This window comes from Boleophthalmus pectinirostris, unplaced genomic scaffold, assembly GCF_026225935.1.
Source record: "Boleophthalmus pectinirostris isolate CB_2022bp ecotype Guang Dong unplaced genomic scaffold, ASM2622593v1 HiC_scaffold_9, whole genome shotgun sequence".
Taxonomy (NCBI): domain Eukaryota; kingdom Metazoa; phylum Chordata; class Actinopteri; order Gobiiformes; family Gobiidae; genus Boleophthalmus; species Boleophthalmus pectinirostris.
Window position 1 is genome coordinate 1 of NW_026571541.1, and position 18,018 is coordinate 18,018.

The 18,018-nt window shown below is 38.7% G+C and overlaps 1 long non-coding RNA gene and 1 pseudogene across 1 annotated transcript; one reads left to right on the forward strand and one right to left on the reverse strand.

Annotated features, from left to right (window-relative positions):
* The first annotated feature begins 866 nt into the window (after positions 1–866).
* Positions 867–1,463, forward strand: LOC129412582 (uncharacterized). Its single transcript, XR_008633757.1, has 3 exons — positions 867–943; positions 1,021–1,069; positions 1,393–1,463. It is a non-coding gene; the product is annotated as an uncharacterized LOC129412582 (long non-coding RNA).
* A 6,264-nt stretch (positions 1,464–7,727) lies between these two features.
* The window catches only part of LOC110162881 (TRPM8 channel-associated factor homolog), a 40,435-nt pseudogene continuing 30,144 nt past the window's right edge, over positions 7,728–18,018 (reverse strand).

Sequence of the window (18,018 nt, forward strand, 5' to 3'; positions counted from 1 at the left end):
ATCTGTTACTCACTAGAATTCTAAAGTCCTTACTCAACCGTTTGCTGTCACCACTTGCTTGCATAGTCATGTTAACTTTAATCTGGAACATTCTCATGAGCTTTGAAAACTACGTTCATCAAGACTGCTCTTCTTTCGGAGCAATGAACAGTTCTCAGTCCATCTCAAATCTGCCCCTTTTTCTTATTCTGTAAAGTATTTTGAATTACGTTGTGTACCTTGTGCTATACAGATAAACTTGCCTTGCCTATTACTGTATGTGTCAGAAGTTGTTGTTAGAAAGACTGGAAAGAACCAATGTTTTAGTTCCACATTTCCATGTGGGCCTAGTTAACTTATCACTCTGTTTTGCAGCTGCTTTTTTGTCGTGCATTATTGATCTGAAAGCCACACATCACACACTCATTGTGCCTTTTTCTTCTGCTGCTATTAAAGAACATTCTCAGTTCATCCAGTCTCCTGAGTCTCTGACCGGAATCAACTGTCTGTACTGGCCCCTCCAATCAGCATTGTTCTTATTAAGCTAATGTAGACATCACAAGTGGTTAAAGGAAAAAGCAGAGGCCTGTATGGTCCAGTCAAAGAAACACTTCCGAAAAGTTTAACATTTTGTTTTGTACAGGGTTTGCATATTAGACAGGTAGCTGTTATGCTAAGCCTGACTACTGTAGATGACATTTAAAACAAACTAGATAGGATATCTTGGTGTGTTTTATTGTACTTTTCCTATGTATCGTGCTCCTATCTGTATATCTGTGTTTTTGTCAACTTCTAGGTGAAGTACTTTGGTCAACTGAAGTTGTTTTAAATGAGCTATATTAATAAAATTTAACTGAAGTAAATAAAATGATCAGTTTTCTCTGTGTTTCAGGTTTTTGTAGCGAGTGGTCCTGGCATATACAGGAAGCCAGTGGTGGGAATGTGGACCCATTTGTGTGAGAAGGTTGTTTTAACAGCTTATTCTATTATTTTGACTGACAGCACACAGGTTTAACATACTAGTGGTGTGTCTGTTCACAGGCTAATGAAAGCATTCCTGTTGACAAGGCACAGAGTTTCTATGTTGGGGGTAAGACATTTTTGGACTAGTTTTACATATATAGTGTTTGTTATTGTTTTAATGAAAAGATAAAGTGTATTTATCAGGAACAGTGAATGAAGATTAAAAAAAAAACACTTTGTCATAATACAGAAGTTAAAATGCAAATCTGAATTTGTAGCTGGTTAGTAAACAACACTATCTATTCTCTCCAGACACCAAACTCTTGCAACGGCAAATGGTACCCTATCATTATAGCTAAAAATGAACAAAATACAGTTTTGCAAAGCACAGTTTTTGTAAGAACTGATAAAACTTATACACATAATTTATTGTATCACTTTCTTCTATAGACGCTGCAGGAAGGCCAGAAAACTGGGCTCCTGGGAAAAAGAAGAAGGATTTCTCCTGTAGCGACAGATGTGTAAGATTATATTATAATGGATTTATGCTATATTTCCAATTCTACCTTCGTCTTGTCGCTCTCACTTCCGCTCTCGATTGTTCTCGTTTGTAGTGTATCATCCTCTCGGACAAATGGCTACATGTTGTTTTATGTAATGAGGTATCGATTTGGTACACATAACTTGGTCGCACTACTGTGTGAGAAAATTCTTACTTCTTTTTCCACAGTGAGCCCATGAGCTATTCATCTTGTCTGCTCTTCCTGCGCGAGAAATCCTTCTTCTTTCGTTTCCTGGTAGGAGCACCGCTAGTTTGTCATGGCCTTCCTGTACAAGACTAAATTACGTGGTTCTGTAATATTATAGAAGATTTAATCGGTTTGACAATAACACACATGTATGCTTTGCTGAATAACTCTGTATATATTTGTTTTCAGTTCACATTTTAAGCATTTAAATGTAGACTGTGCTTTGCCAAAACGGTGTTATTATACCTTTGTTGTCTCTCTGTTTAGTTATAATGATGGCGTTGCAAGAGGTACTCCTAGGTTGTCGTTGGTTGCAGAAATGATAGGTGTTGAGTTTACTTTCGGTAGCATAGTACTTTCGGGATTTGCATGTTTGTAAACTAGATAGTGTTGTTTACTAACCAGCTAGCTCATAATATTGGAGATCTTAATGAGTGTTTTTTTTTTTATCTTGTCTATTATTGCACACAAGTGTTTGTTTCCTGATAAAAATTCCTTCCAATTCTCCAACTCTGTTATATCTTCGATTAAAATCCACTCATATCTAATCTTTACACTCTATTGTTAAACACTGATTAACAAAACATCCTCACTCAATTGTAAATAGTCACTTATCCTAGCTCCAAAACCATAGTGTAAACTCTGTATAGCCCTATGCATCATACGAGGAACATTGCTGTGCTCTTTAGCTCTAGTCAGGAGAAGACATGACTTTCATTGCTGTGAGATAATCGTTAGAACATCGAATCGTAGCTGCTCTCGGTTCAGAGTAATATAAACCTTGGTTGCATGTATCAAGCGCTGTCTAAAATAACATAGCTAATACTATCAGCCATAGTATTGAAAGCATCACACTCTCTCATTCCCACCAACTTGGGCTGTTCCCATCGTATTCCCTTACATGCCAAGCTGGCCTCTACTCGCTGATCTCAATGAAACCGCGCTACGCACTGAACATAAGACGCAACTTGCATGACATTTATACAATCTATACTTGCAGGTTAAAAACTATGTTTAATTTAAATTATAGTTTCACTTTCAGATCTAAACTTTCATGTATTTGTACCATAATAGCTCAGATATTATCTTCAACTAGAGCAAAGTCTGTCAGACATTAGACCCAAGAAGTATATATACAGTAGTAAGGGTGACGAGCAAATACACTAGGAAAAAGTAACAAACTGAAAACACCTAATACATTGCACTTTAGCTAGTGTGTGTAATTACATTATAAAAGTGGTTCAATCCATTACTCAGACTAAATGGTCAGGCCTCATATCCAATAGAAAGTATCCTATCTCTAGTTTTCGTTTTATGCAACCATCGTTGCTTATCCACAAAATGTGTAACAACTGCTTTTCGTGTTACATAAAGATGTCTCTACGGTTGACTTGATCCATACAGGCACTATTGCTGCATACCCTTTGGTCCATTCATAACCACAATTGATGATCATACAATTGTTATTTAAGAAAACAATGCTGATTGGAGGGCCAGTACAGACAGTTGATTCCGGTCAGAGACTCAGGAGACTGGATGAACTGAGAATGTTCTTTAATAGTAGCAGAAGAAAAAGGCACAATGAGTGTGTGATGTGTGTGGCTTTCAGATCAATAATGCACGACAAAAAAGCAGCTGCAAAACAGAGTGATAAGTTAACTAGGCACACATGGAAATGTGGAACTAAAACATTGGTTCTTTCCAGTCTTTCTAACAACCACTTCTGACACATACAGTAATAGGCAAGGCAAGTTTATCTGTATAGCACAAGGTACACAACGTAATTCAAAATGCTTTACAGAATAAGAAAAAGGGGCAGATTTGAGATGGACTGAGAACTGCTCAGTGCTCCGAAAGAAGAGCAGTCTTGATGAACGTAGTTTTCAAAGCTCATGAGAATGTTCCAGATTAAAGTTAACATGACTATGCAAGCAAGTGGTGACAGCAAACGGTTGAGTAAGGACTTTAGAATTCTAGTGAGTAACAGATGGAGGCACCATGTGTAGATGAGCAGTTGCAGGTGTAAAGTGACTCAGCTCTAACTGTCTTGGAGTGTGGCTGTGGGGTTGTTATTTGCACTGTGGAAAAAACTTCGACTTCATATTCTTAATCTTGCATATTTTATGTTCTTTGTGGTACGTGTTGATCTTTCACAAGACACATTTGGCCTACTGTAAGCACACACTCACTGTACCACTTCAAGCATTTCAATAATTTCTTGTACAATACACTGTTATGTTTTAATTACATAAGTTTGCAATTGCCTCTTGCTTATTTATCTCGTTTCTGTTGGTTATCAGAGTGCACGCCACAGAATTTGCATATTCTACCTCGGCATTCTACAGAACGCTTGATTTCCTTATTTGCCTGTAACATATCGGTAAGCATTTATCCATGTCAACTGGTATCATGCACTAGGAGTCAAAAGGCCTGTCACAATCATTTCTATATCAACTTATCGTTCAATATATGAAAGCTGGAACAATATTATTCTGCTGTAATACAATAAGGATTGAATAAATATCTTCTATGGGTAATTATTGGTTCATTCTGCTGTTCATTTGTTCCAGCTCAGTCCTTTTAATGATACCGTCTACTTTAAAATGGTTTACTGTTATTCTGTCAGTGATATTTTCAGTATTTTCAGTATTATGGTTTATGGAGTATTTCTCTGTAGTCATATATGGACATTTGGACCATTTCAGCCCTGGAATTACCAATGTCTATTGAACTAAAAGTAAAATTTAATTAATTAAAATTAATTTGAAAACTACCACTTGTCAAATCACAAAGTAGAACAAAGCATTTTGAGCTTTGGAGATATAGACATACTAATAATAAAGGGTTACTCAAAGATGTCCGAATGAAACAAAACACAATTCTATTTATGTTTCTGAGGAGGTAACAACATTCTAACATGGCTTAAAGCTCACAAGAGTCAATTTTGTGTATTATAGCACCTTTAAGGCAATTATGGTCTTTTACAATTTTTAACTAAGGAGGGGAAAATGAACTCAAACATGTCTTTTGATAGTGGCAGACACTCTGCAGATCATGCACTGATTGAACCCATAATCTCCTGCGCAGATGTACGTTTCAACATCATCTGTCAATACTCACCTCCAGTCGTCTGGTGCTGTGGGAAACACTTTTCCAGACTTAGTGGTGATGATGCAGCCAACGATGTCGAAACCAGCAACCTATTTCAACAGCAAAGAGGAATGTGGCATCAGATGTTTAAAATTTAAAAAAAATATTTGTTTCTAACAATAATATGTCAGATATGAGAATGTCTGAACACAGTTTTCTTTTTTCGATATTTTTTGTTATAGACTTGTGTTGAAGATTTTAGGTGCACTATGTAACTTTTCACCTGCTTGTCATGTTATATTGCTAAAAAAAAAAAAACATTCTTACGTGCTAAATGTGGGCAGTGAGTAGATCTGATCTGTAAATTGTGGCCTTCTTTGTCTCCATGGAGATAAACAAGATTAACATGCTGAAATATCCCAGGCAAAATAACATAACATCCATAACATCTCCATGTAGACAAGCAGATGGCTGACCTTCCAACAGAAAAGTTACATAATTCACCTTAAAATCATCCATCCATCCATTTTTCCGGGGCCGGGTCGCGGGGGCAGTAGTCTAAGCAGGGACTCCCAGACTTCCTTCACCCCAGACACATCCTCCAGCTCCTCCGGGGGGACCCCGAGGCATTCCCAGGCCAGCCGAGAGACATAGTCCCTCCAAAGTGTCCTGGGTCTTCCCCGGGGCCTCCTTCCGGTGGGACATGCCCGGAACACCTCCCGAAGGAGGCGTCCAGGAGGCATCCGGAACAGATTCCCGAGCCACCTCAAGCTGGCTCCTCTCGACGTGGAGGGAGCAGCGGCTCTACTCCGAGCTCCTCCAGATAATTGGGACAATCACAGAGTTCTACAGAAGACGTTCCTATTGCGCTGCTCTGCACAGTTCGAACAAATTAATCAAACAAAAACAGCTCATCATTTTGGTAGGTGGTGCGGAGTGGCTCAGTACCGGCCTGTATCTTTCTCCTGGGATGAAGACTTATATATCCGTACCAACTAATATTGTGGCACAGGGAAGATGGCAGGTAGAGACTAAACAGCAGGGAGGAGTTCATGCAAAGAATTGTTATTTTTTATTTTTTTCATGATTATTGTTGCTGTATTGTGTTCATATTATCGTTTCTTGTTTTAGTATTTAGTTCTGTTGTTTTGATATTCCTAGGTGCAGATCAGTTGCCATACAGACTTCCTCAGACACAAGAACTTAAAGAGGGCCCCATGTGTCTTTGAGAGATTCCCAGTCACTTCTGAGAAGATGCTGGTGCACAACCTTTGGGGCGGGCTCATTTACCTGATAGCTCCTCCTAGAACTCAGGTGACAGGAGCAGAGGTCATAGTTCATAAAGCTGTGTCTGCTCCATATTATAAATCAGGTGAGTCTTTATGAACTATCATCTTTTTTTGCCCCACAACGGGAACATTTCAGTGTTGCAATCCAAAGTGAGAGAACAATCAATATTAAAATAAAGTAACTATTAACAGACCAAAGTTAGTTTGGCTGAAGACGTTTAGCAGCTCATCCAGGCTCCTTCTTCAGTTCTGGTCAGACGCTGGTGGACACTTCCTTATATCTGCAGGGAGGAGCTAACTAACTGAAACTAACACACCTACTTGTTTACAGTTTCTGTTTGTCAGTTCGGCCTATTGACCTGTACAGGGTGTGGGGTCTCATTAACATAATAATTCCTGGCCATAATGGAGCTTCCACACCTCTGGATCTGATCTGGCTACACCTGTTGTTCTCTTTTGATTTACGTTTGAGGATGGAGTTGTAAAGAGGAGATAGATGGTGTCTGAGTCCTCCATTTCTTTTTAAAGAAGGATTCTCTTTCTTAACAAAAATTGCTTCTTTCACTCCCCTCTCAAACCAATTCTTTTCTCTGGCTAAAATCTGTACCTCACTGTCCTCAAATGAGTGGCCCGTGGCTTTTAAGTGGAGATGTACAGCAGACTGAGGTCCACTGCTGCTCTCTCGTCTGTGTTGGTACATCTTCTTGTGAAGTAGCTGTTTAGTTTCTCCAATGTAGTTTAGTTTCTCCAATGTAGCGTTCACTTCACTGCAGTCTTCACTGCTGCTGAACTGAATGGAGTAGACCCGATTGCTTTTTGTTTGTGGCTTGGTGTTTTGTCCTTTGGGTGGACCAGGCTCTGTTTTAGAGTGTTTGTAGGTTTGAAATAGACCAGGATCTCATGTTGTCTGAAGATCCTCTGTAGTTTTTCAGAAACACCAGCCATGTAAGGAATAGTTACCCCTTTTCTTCAGGGTTCTGATTCTCTGTTGTTCTGTTTTTCAGTTCTCTTGGTTTTGTTGAAGGCCCATTTTGGATATCCGCTAACAGAGAGGGCTTTCTAGGCTCTAAATGGTGTCAATTGTTTGTGCTTAGTTTGTGCTGTTTTTTGCTGTGACAATTTTCAGTTGTGCTAATATATTTCTAAAATGTATTATCTTTTTTGTGGAAATTACATGATGTAATTTCTGCTTAAACCTTTTGTATAATGTTCTGCCTGTTTTGAGGCTATTTGACATTTTGAGGAGCTGGATGACGTCACTGGCCAAAAATAAAACTGCTAATATTTTAAGAATCATATCGCACAAATGAAACTTTTTGCAGTACAAACAAAGCACAAATGATTGACACAATTTTGGGCAGTTTTGAAGCATTTTTAAGCTTCCTGGTGGCTGGCTGACCCTAATATACCCTACAAAAGAATCATTAATATCCCCAAAACTAAAACAGCACAAACAAAACATTTTGCAGCACAAAACAGCACAAACAATTGCGGTTGATGCAAGGCCAACTTCATGCAGGTCCCTGGAATTACCAAACTCTACTGAACTTAAATGTATTGGTTTACTTGAAAACTACTGCTTCATGACATCACAAGGTCATACAGAGTATTTTGAGCTTTGGAGAATGTGATATTTCAATGAAGCAAGGACACTGCGTTTATGTTTAATTGCACTCTCTTTTATTACATTCTTGATTCATTCTAAATACATTTGAAATATATATGTGGATAATTAAGGCAAATTAGATCCCACACTGACAGCACCCTGATTAACTATGAGAAAAAAAACATAAACAGTGATATTGCATTTATTTCAATTACTCTGCAAAGTGTTACTTCCATTTAAACTACAAACACTTGGTCTGTTAAACTCACGAGGGAACTGAAGCATGCATTTTAGTTATATTCGGCCATGGGGTGGTCGGTCCAGGCTGGCAGGTTGGAGAGTTTTGTCTCAGTGGCGCCCTCTATTGGCCAACCCCAGGCCTTGAAAAACCCACTCAGATTCATCCCCACGGTCTCAGAGAAGGTCACACAGTACAGGTTCATCTTGCCTTTGTTGTCACTGGGGACATTGTTGATTGTGTGATAGGCTCTAAACACACTTTTAAAGGGAGCCCAGCCAAACTTCTCTTGGAGCTGCAAAACATAAACAACTGTACCTGATTTTATCATCTTAAAGGTCCTATTCAAAATTGAGTCATGTGAAGTTTTAGCCATGTTAGAATGTTCTTACTTCATCAAAAACATACCTGGAGTTGTGTTTTGTTTCATTCACATGTTTTTTGTTTTGTAAACCTGTCTACATTTCAAAATGCTTTGTTCCACCTTGTAATGTCAGTGTAGTGGTAGTTTTCAAGTTAACAGCTCCTTTTACCTTTAATCCAGAAGAGACTGGCACTTCCAGTTCTGAAATGATCTAAATGATTTATTTATTTATTGGATCCCTATTAGTCTTTACTGGGGTAAAGACTATTCTTCCTTGGGTCCAAGTTGGCATAATTTACAATAAAATGTTCCATTATAATAACAAAAAAGTTCACACATAAGTTCATACAGTCCTGTTCCATAGTACACTACGCTACACTACACTACAATACTACAATTATAATATATCCAATAAATTACAATACATAGCTAGTGACTAAATATAATTATGTGCAATTTCCAATATATTTCTTTAACACTTTCTTAAAACTTGGTTCATGCACTGTCGCTCTATACATAACAGTTCTTTTCAAGGCATTAGTCTTGGGCAGTTCTAGTGAAGATGGATTTTCAAAACACAGTGGAGCATTTCCTGTATAACCACATGACAGCACAAGGTGAAATAAAGTATTTTCTGTTTGAGTCTAAATATGCAGGTTTGTGTGTTAAATGTGTGAATGAAACAAAACACCACTCCAGGTCTGTTTGTGATGAGGAAATAACATTAGAACACAAATCAGAAAATATCGTCTTAAAACTTTTAGAGGCCTGAGTGGAGTTTTGCTGTCACACCAATGTTGATAGCAACTAGCATGCTAACAGTGCACCAGCCTTACCTACTGGTTTGTGGCCAATTAAAGTCACTTTATATTTAGACAGCACACAGCCGTCTCATTTGGGGCAAAAATACATTATATCAAACAAAATCAGTTATAGCCACTTCAAAACACAAAGTTGACTAGAATCATTGCAAGATTAAATTTAAAAAAATGCTAATCTATAAATTTAATCTGTAAAAGGAAGTCCAGAATTACCAATGTACCCTTGAAAGACTAACTTTACAGGATAAACATTTTACCTGTAAGTATGTTATCAGTGCCACCCACACATGCCAGTCGTTCAGATTTCTGCCGTTTTTGATGTAAGTCTTAATATGATTTTTTCGATTTGCTGAACTCAACATCTCGTGAGCCTGTGTAGGACAAAACAGACCTTCATCTTTGTTCATTTCAGACATTAAAGTGTATTGCGTAACCTTACCTTCTCTCTGGGGATCTTCAGTACAGTCTCGTGCACATACACAGACCACAGGTTGCATGTGGCATCAGTGGTGTGGGGGGAAGGGGGGGGACTCCCAGCATCCTCTCTGCTGGTTGTGCCCCAGTTCATGTATTGGACGCCACAGATTTTGGTGTTCTTTTGCCATCACAAAGGTTTCAGCTTCGTCATTGTGTGCCATTATGGGGTAGCCTGCATGCAACCAGCCTGAAAATGGGGACACTGAATATTATGGCAAATGACAGGGGTTTATTTCTTGTTTATTTCAATAGGGACAGAAACACATAGATTTTTTGTGTAATATAGGACCTTTAAGTGCTTGTATTCTTGTCTGTCTGGTCATGAACCAAAGCTCCTGTGCACAGTTTGCATGGTGTACAAAAATGATAATTCATAGAACATTTTACCTGCAGAGATCTGCACATCACAGACAATGCGCTCCTTCCTTGTAAACTTCTCTGGGATCGCAGCCAGGTCCGCCACAGCCCTCATGATCCTGTCCCAGACAGCAGCCAACTCATCAGGACGCTCCAGGCCCCGCACCACCTCAGAGGGCACAGTCAGGACGATGTTCTCAAACTCCAGCTCTGCCCAGGGAGAGGGCGCCTTACGGAGGACAGACCACTCACTTAGAGAGGTTTCTCCTGGGGAAGAAACTTTTTTGAGTTATTTTGTTTGGTGGGTGGAAGTCTTTTCTTTATCTTTTAGCAGCATATCACATCACATCACATCATATCACTGGTACAGTTCTGTGAAGTCACTTTACCTGCTGTTAATTTATTCTGTCCATATGCTGCACTGTTGAAAAGTACAGTCATATGCACTTGTTGGACATAATAGTTGGACATAATAGTTTTGTAGCTTGTGGCTTTCCTCTATTAACAGAGTGATGCGTTATACTTTGTCTATTGTGCTCTGTTAATACTTAATTATCTTGATATTGATTGTTCTTGAACTTTGGGTTGCAACACTGAAATGTTCCCGGTGTGGGGCAAAAAAAGATGATAGTTCATAAAGACTCACCTGATTTATAATATGGAGCAGACACAGCTTTATGAACTATGACCTCTGCTCCTGTCACCTGAGTTCTAGGAGGAGCTATCAGGTAAATGAGCCCGCCCCAAAGGTTGTGCACCAGCATCTTCTCAGAAGTGACTGGGAATCTCTCAAAGACACGTGGGGCCCTCTTTAAGTCCTGGTGTCTGAGGAAGTCTGTATGGCAACTGATCTGCATCTAGGAATATCAGTATAAAGCAATACAACTAAAAAACATATATATTATAGAATACAACAAACAACAAACAACAAACAACAACAACAAACAAACAAACAAACAAACAAACAAACAAACAATTCTTTGCATGAACTCCTCCCTGCTGTTTAGTCTCTACCTGCCATCTTCCCTGTGCCACAATATCAGTTGGTACGGATATATAAGTCATCATCCCAGGAGAAAGATACAGGCCGGTACTGAGCCACTCCTCACCATCTACCAAAATGCAGCATTTTAACAAAACTATTAGCAAACTATTTCTTGATGAATATTTTCAAAAGTCCTGACCTCCTGTGTTGACACTGATGCTGATTCGTTGATCTCCAACAGTCGGCAGCACTGGGTTGTCCTTGATTAGATAACGGAGAAGTTCCTCCTGATTGGAGCAAGACTTTATACACTTCACATGCAATATTTAGGAGGAAGTGTTCTTTGGCACTTCTAGATACCTATGAATGATAAAATATATGAATGGTTTAAAGAAAACATTACCCTCAGTATGGAACTATAACATAAGTAGCACGGTAAAATACAAGACAGGGGGTAGGTGAAACAGGAATTTTCTGATCACTAAAGCCTCCAAAGTGAGACAGTACAGGATTACTCAAACATGCACAAAATTAAAATACATCTTTTAGTAATTTAATGATGAGGGAACCTGTTATAACAAGGTTAAAAGCTGATTCAGCATAACATGCTCATTTCAAATATGTCACATGTATTAATTTGCATTAACTCTGTGTACCTGAGGCAATCCAGTCTTGAGGATATCTGTGAGGATGCTCACTATCTGCTGGTACGAGTAGCTGCAGAAATTTTTCATATGAAGGAAACTCTCACAATTGTCTCGCAGTTTTGAAAGATACTTCTCCTCATGTTGAGTCAACTTTTTGTCTCCAAACAAAGAAGCAGTGAAACGGTGCAGAAGGTGGAGGAAGTGGTATGTCTCTGTGATAGACACACTTGGATCTGGAGCGCTGTAAAGACCTTCTTCAATAGTTCCAGACAACAGAGTCAAGCCCATTTGGTTTAAAAGAATGTTTCCTAAAACACATTACACAAATATAAAATCACAGCTGCACTTCCTCTTGTAGACATGATGGATAAAGACCCTCTGAGTATAAACCGGGCTGGAGGTTAATAGACATTTGGGAGGAGCTGGGTGTAGACCCACTGCTCCACCTCAGGATGAGCACCTGAGGCTCAGACTTTATTTAGAATTTGAATATTGATAGAAAAAATATATTTCAAAAATCAAAAATATGTGTTGGTGTGATCTGTCATTCGTGGTGGTCCACACCTAGACTAGCCCTGCAATAAGAGAGGACTTATACCATGAAACAGCTCCACCTTTGTTTACCAAGATGCCCCGGTTTTTGATAAAATACTAAATTAAAAATGTCAGATCTCTAATGCAAAGACTTAAATATATTTAACTGAAACTGAAAATTGTAGAGAAACAACAAACTAAAAACTGATGTACCTGAAAAATCAGTGAGGCAGTTTTGCCCTGGGTGTGTCTGGGCCCAGTACCAGGCATGTCCACCGATCAGCAGACCTCCTCCTTCAGCCACAAACTCCTGGATCTCCTTTATGTGGTCAGAGGCGTAGGCAGTGCGCACAAACACACTCAGGCCGCTCTTAAACCCAGTCTGCTTACAGGTTAAGCCAGAGCTTTTCATCATTTTGAGGGCATTTGCTTCAACTCCAACAAGCCCCTGTCGACCTTGATCCAACCAGTTCAGAACGTTAACCCAGAACCTAGTCATGGGCTGTAAAAAAAAAAAAAAAAAAAAAAAAAAACAAATGTAAAGACTCTAGATTGACCCCTGAAACTGAGAGAGCATCGCATCTTAACAGACCTGAGAAGGACTGCTCCAGGAAGACACAGACTTAACATTCATTTATGGATGCTCATTTGAACATTCAAACACAGGCTTGTTGAAAGTGGGATTCAGTTTTTTAATAAAACAAATGACTGTAGCTGACCAAAAGTAAAACTTTTATATTTTTCCAAATTTAAGTATTTGCATATTTGTAGTCAACAACTTTTTTGATTAAAGAAACGTGTCTTGACCTCATCTGTACAGAGAGGATACAGCTTTGGTTCAGCTTGACGCTGCTTGAGCCTGGAGTTACTGTTACTGTTACATCTGACTCTGAGGACACCAGACCTCCAAATCCCTGGACTCCTGGACCACGTAGTGACCAACATCAATCACACTTATCACAGATAACAGGCTCAGTTAATTCATTTACACTCAACTTTCATTTCAACACAACTTTACAACTAGTTTTAGATCACTTATTTTTCATCCCAGTCTAGAATAGATCACACTTTGTTCTTTAGATAACTTTCTTTATCTCATCTTTAATCCCAGTCAACAGTAGACCACACTGTCCTCTTATTTAATGTCCCAGAGTAAAGTAGATGGTGCCTCAAACTCGTTAAAGCTACACGCTCATGTGAGACCTGCTGAACTAAATGTAAGACAACTCTTTATATCAATGACACTTTAGACCCCCTTCATGACAGTACAGTCATGTGAGGAATGTCTAAGTAAATCTTAGTACTACTGCACAATGGGAAAAGTCAAACAGTCCCATATCAATACCATGTCTGCTATTATTTAATAGTATTTAAGTATTATTTCACAATATCTTTTAAGAATATTGCCATAAAATTAGTCTGATCCTGCTGAAATTTGAATCACTAATGTGTGACTTTGGTCTGATTATAATACAATATAAAGCATATGAAAAGTGAGCACTATAGCGCCCCCTAGCATAGATGTGAAAGGTCAACAATATCGGATTCGGACCAAATTTGGGGATTAAATTCTACACATGATTAGAAGCAAAAAGGTCTATTATGGACATGATGCATTTTTCACGGTTGGCCAGCAGGGGCGCAAAGAATCCCCCCAAAAATATTTAAAAAATTATTACAGGGACATGCTTAGTCCAGTTGTGCTGAAATTTGAATCACTAATGCGAGATTTTGGCCTGAATATAATACACTATCAACCATATGAAAAGTGAACTCTATAGCGCCCCCTACCATAGATATGAAACATCAACAATATTGGATTTGGACCAAATTTGGGGATTAAATTACTACACGATTACAAGCAAAAAAGTCTATTACGGACATGGGGCATTTTTCACAGTTGTCCAGCAGGGGCACAAAGAATCCCCCCAAAAATGTTGTAAAAATTATTATACACAGATGTTTAGTCTGATCGTGCTGAAATTTCTATCAGTTATACACTGCATGACCCTGAGTCCATTGATATGTCAAACACAATTATCAGTGTTTACAGTTCCACCTATAGGAATGCACAAAATTTAAAAATAAAATTAATTTCACATTCATTTGTGAAACTTTGCAGAACATTCATTGACGTGCACCTGATCATAAAAGTCAATGAGACCTACACCCTAGTTTTTACACTTTTGCCTCTAGAATCGTTCACATTATCCAATTTTAAAGGTACACTATGTAACTTTTCTGGTGGAGGATGTGTTTTTTTGCACAATCTTAGTCTGACAGTGGTCTTGACATAAAAATCATGTGACCTGTGGTGTAGTTTCTATAGTTTGTCTCCAGAATCATTCACATTAATCATTTTTAAAGGTTTTACTATGTACATTTTCTGGTGGATGAGCTGTCGGTCTGGGCGACTGTCGGGAAGAGAGAGTGGGACGCCAGGGCGGTCGCGAGTCCCCGGCGGTCGCAGCTTTAATTTGATTTATACTTGCATATTTAATTTTGTTACAGATGTGCATATAATGCACATAAAATTCACAAGGATTGTGGTTAATATAATAAAATTAAAAATAACCATGAAAACAAATATATTGTTTGATAATTGTATCATTTTAATAGGGAAATTATGATATATGCAATATCTTATGTGGTATTTTCTTTGTGTGAAATTGAATGTAATGTTTTTTTTAATGCAGTTACACAGTTTTTTTTCATGCATGTTACACAGTGAACCAATTCTCTTGTACTTTCTAGTTAGCCCTATTAGTATTTCAACTATTAGTATTACTAACATTAGCTATATAGTTAGATAGCAGCACCTGAAAAAGACAGGATGTGCCAGCGCGGGATAGCTGAGCCAAGGGTAACAGAGCTTTAGTTACCCGGATGGTGTACAGATCACACGGGACTTGAATGGTACTGGATAAACGATCGGGCTAGGTGTAGAGAATAGAGCCCGACCGATATATCGGCTGGCCGATATGGGCACCTGGAGACATATCGGCTATCGGCCGATATGCTTGCTGATATGGGCCGATATTTCACGTGGGCATGTTATCCCTCTTTATAAAGCTTAGACTCTTTACATTATGTTCATTTAATCCAATTTACAGACAAATGTCCTAATATGTGGCTCCGCACCAGTATTTATCTGCGGTGTAATTTGTCTGTGTCTGTGACCGTACTGTCCCTGAACACACCCCCAGAGTCACGTCACTTCACTCACGTGCTATTGTTTACACCCGCAGCAGTGCACAACACTGAGATTATATTCTTTTTACGGACAATCGGTTTGAGTCTGGATTAAAAGGACTTTTATTAGTGCAGACTTGTAATGTGAGGAGGAGCCTGTGTGAGCGGTGAGTGAGTGAGTGAATTGATATGTAAATGACCTGTGAATAGACGTGTGAATGATCCACATTTATGCATAAATTAATTTACCGCGGTGCGCACGTTTTTACGGCTAAAGTCTAATAGCGGTAGTTTCTTTACTAGCTAGGCTAGGAGTTATGGGTCGATCGCGATCGAAGCGGCTCTTAGAGCCGGCTCTTTGAAGTGAACAACGGGAGCATGTTTCTTATTGGGAGCCGTGTTTTCTCTTTTTCTCACTTTTTCTCTTCAAGCCGCTTGTAGACCCATAGTTTGACAGCAGCAGCGGCTGAAAACAAAACTTTCAGAACACATGGTTTAAATCTGTTTTAGTCCTGGTTTAGTCCTTTTTCAGTCCTGGTTCAGTTCTGGTTTAGTCCTGCTTGCAACAAAACAATCTCAAGAGTCGCTTGGGAGCCGAAACAGCCAGCTGCTTTAGTGAGCCGAGCCAAAAGAGCCGGTTCTCCAAAAAAAACCTGGAATACCCATAACTAGTAGCTAGAATGTGATGCAAAAATGCCATTAGGCCAATCTACTGTATGTAAATATGACATAAAGAGTCAGAATAACAATAAATGTTGCCTAAATAAACCCAATTTAGAATCCTCTAGAGCCAAACCTAAGTTTTTTAAACAATTCAAGATTTACAGTGAATTTTTACATCACTAAATATATTGGCGATTATATCGGCTATCGGCAGCTCCAACTCCCGTTATATCGGTTTCATATCGGCCACAACAAAATCCATATCGATCGGGCTAGGTGTAGAGAACTTCTTGAACCTAGTTGAATCCCATACAGTAATGTGCATATGGTAAGGTGGTAAAAGGATAAACCCTCGGCCTTTACCATAAAAGCTGAAGATGGCAGAGAGCAGCAACCCTCTCAGTTTGTCATCTGAAACTGATTGGACGAACAGATAGAAAAAGAGGACCTTAAAGCTCCACCCACTCGCTATGAATGCAATGAGAGTAGTGGTTATTACATGATTGCCACAACTGTACCTCTTTTCAAGGACATGAACCAAATGCCAATTAAATTTAACATATCTAGATTAGATGATGGATCAGGTATTCAGGCAACACTTACAAAAAACAATGCCAAATATCATCAAAGTCGACACTTACTCTTCAGTAATAGTAACCTAGAACGTGCAAGGAAACGTGCTGCTGAGATACACGCAAGGACCTCAGTGAGGATTTACCTCAGGTCAGACAAAAAGTCTAAAAATGAGCAGCATTGTTTCTTGTGTGACAAAATTGAGCCAATTGCAGAGCTACGGCAGGCCATGACCAAGCATTTAAATGATAGGTTAAATGAATGTGTTCGTAACTTGAATGATGGCAAACTCCTTGCTGTATTAAGTGGGGGAGATGTAATCGCACAGGAATTGCACTATTATTTCTCATGCTTAACATCTCTATATAACAGAGAGAAGGCTCAACTCTTGTCAATTAAACACCAAGAAGAACCTAAACGTGACGTTGAACCCTTAGTTTTTACGGAGCTTTTGACATACATGACTGAAACCAGAAATATGAGCCAAGAGCCTGTAGTTTTTAGGCTGGCTGAGCTTTTAAGTCTGTATAAACAAAGACTTCAGCAATTTGGGATTAATGGCCATGGCACTCATGCTACGAGGCTCAAAGTCAGGTTATTGTCAGAATTACCTGATATAGAAGCACATAAATCAGGGAGAGATATAATTTTGGCATTTAAGAAGGATATTGGTCCCATTCTTTCTGAAACCTCATCATACACAGATGCTTTCATACTTACTAAGGCTGCAAAAATTCTAAGGCAGCAAATGATTAGCCACAAATGCAGCTTTGATGGCACAATTAATGAAAGTTCACTCACTGAATCTGTGCCTCCATCATTGCTTCAATTTGTCTACATGGTAGAACATGGTGCTGACATTAAATCACAGCTAAGGTTTGGTGCTACAACAACTGATCTAGCCATGTCACAGTTACTGCAATATAACTGCTTTTCAAAAGAGAAGAAAGAGAGAACCACCACACAGAGACACTCCGGGATTGTGAAACCCCATTTCCAATATTCCTAGATATGTCTGTGTATGCAAAGACTAGGAAAAATGCATGAACATGGCCTTTATCAAAAAAGAGAGAGAAAAAAAAAAAAAAAAATCCAACAGTTTACTGAAAGGTTGCAGATGAAAAAATGTCAGTTAATTTCTAATTATGTTTACTTGGATTTTATTTATGTTTTTTTATAGTTTTCTTTTCTTATTGTTTTTTATCTGGTTTCTAGATACTTAATTTAATTTATAGCCCATATTCATAACACAAGGATGATCAAAACAATATCAATGCTGAGAAGTATACTTTTTATAAATCGCCCGCCATTTTAGATAGCTAATGTGCTTTTCTGAAAGAGGGGTTTCTAAGCTACAACCTTGCCAAATTTGGTGCTTGTACGATAAAGCTCACGATTATTTCAATAACCGGCCCTGCCAAATATACTGGGAAAACACTTAGGCTCTGGAGCATTTTTTTTTTTTTTTTCAGCCACATCAACAGTGAAAAA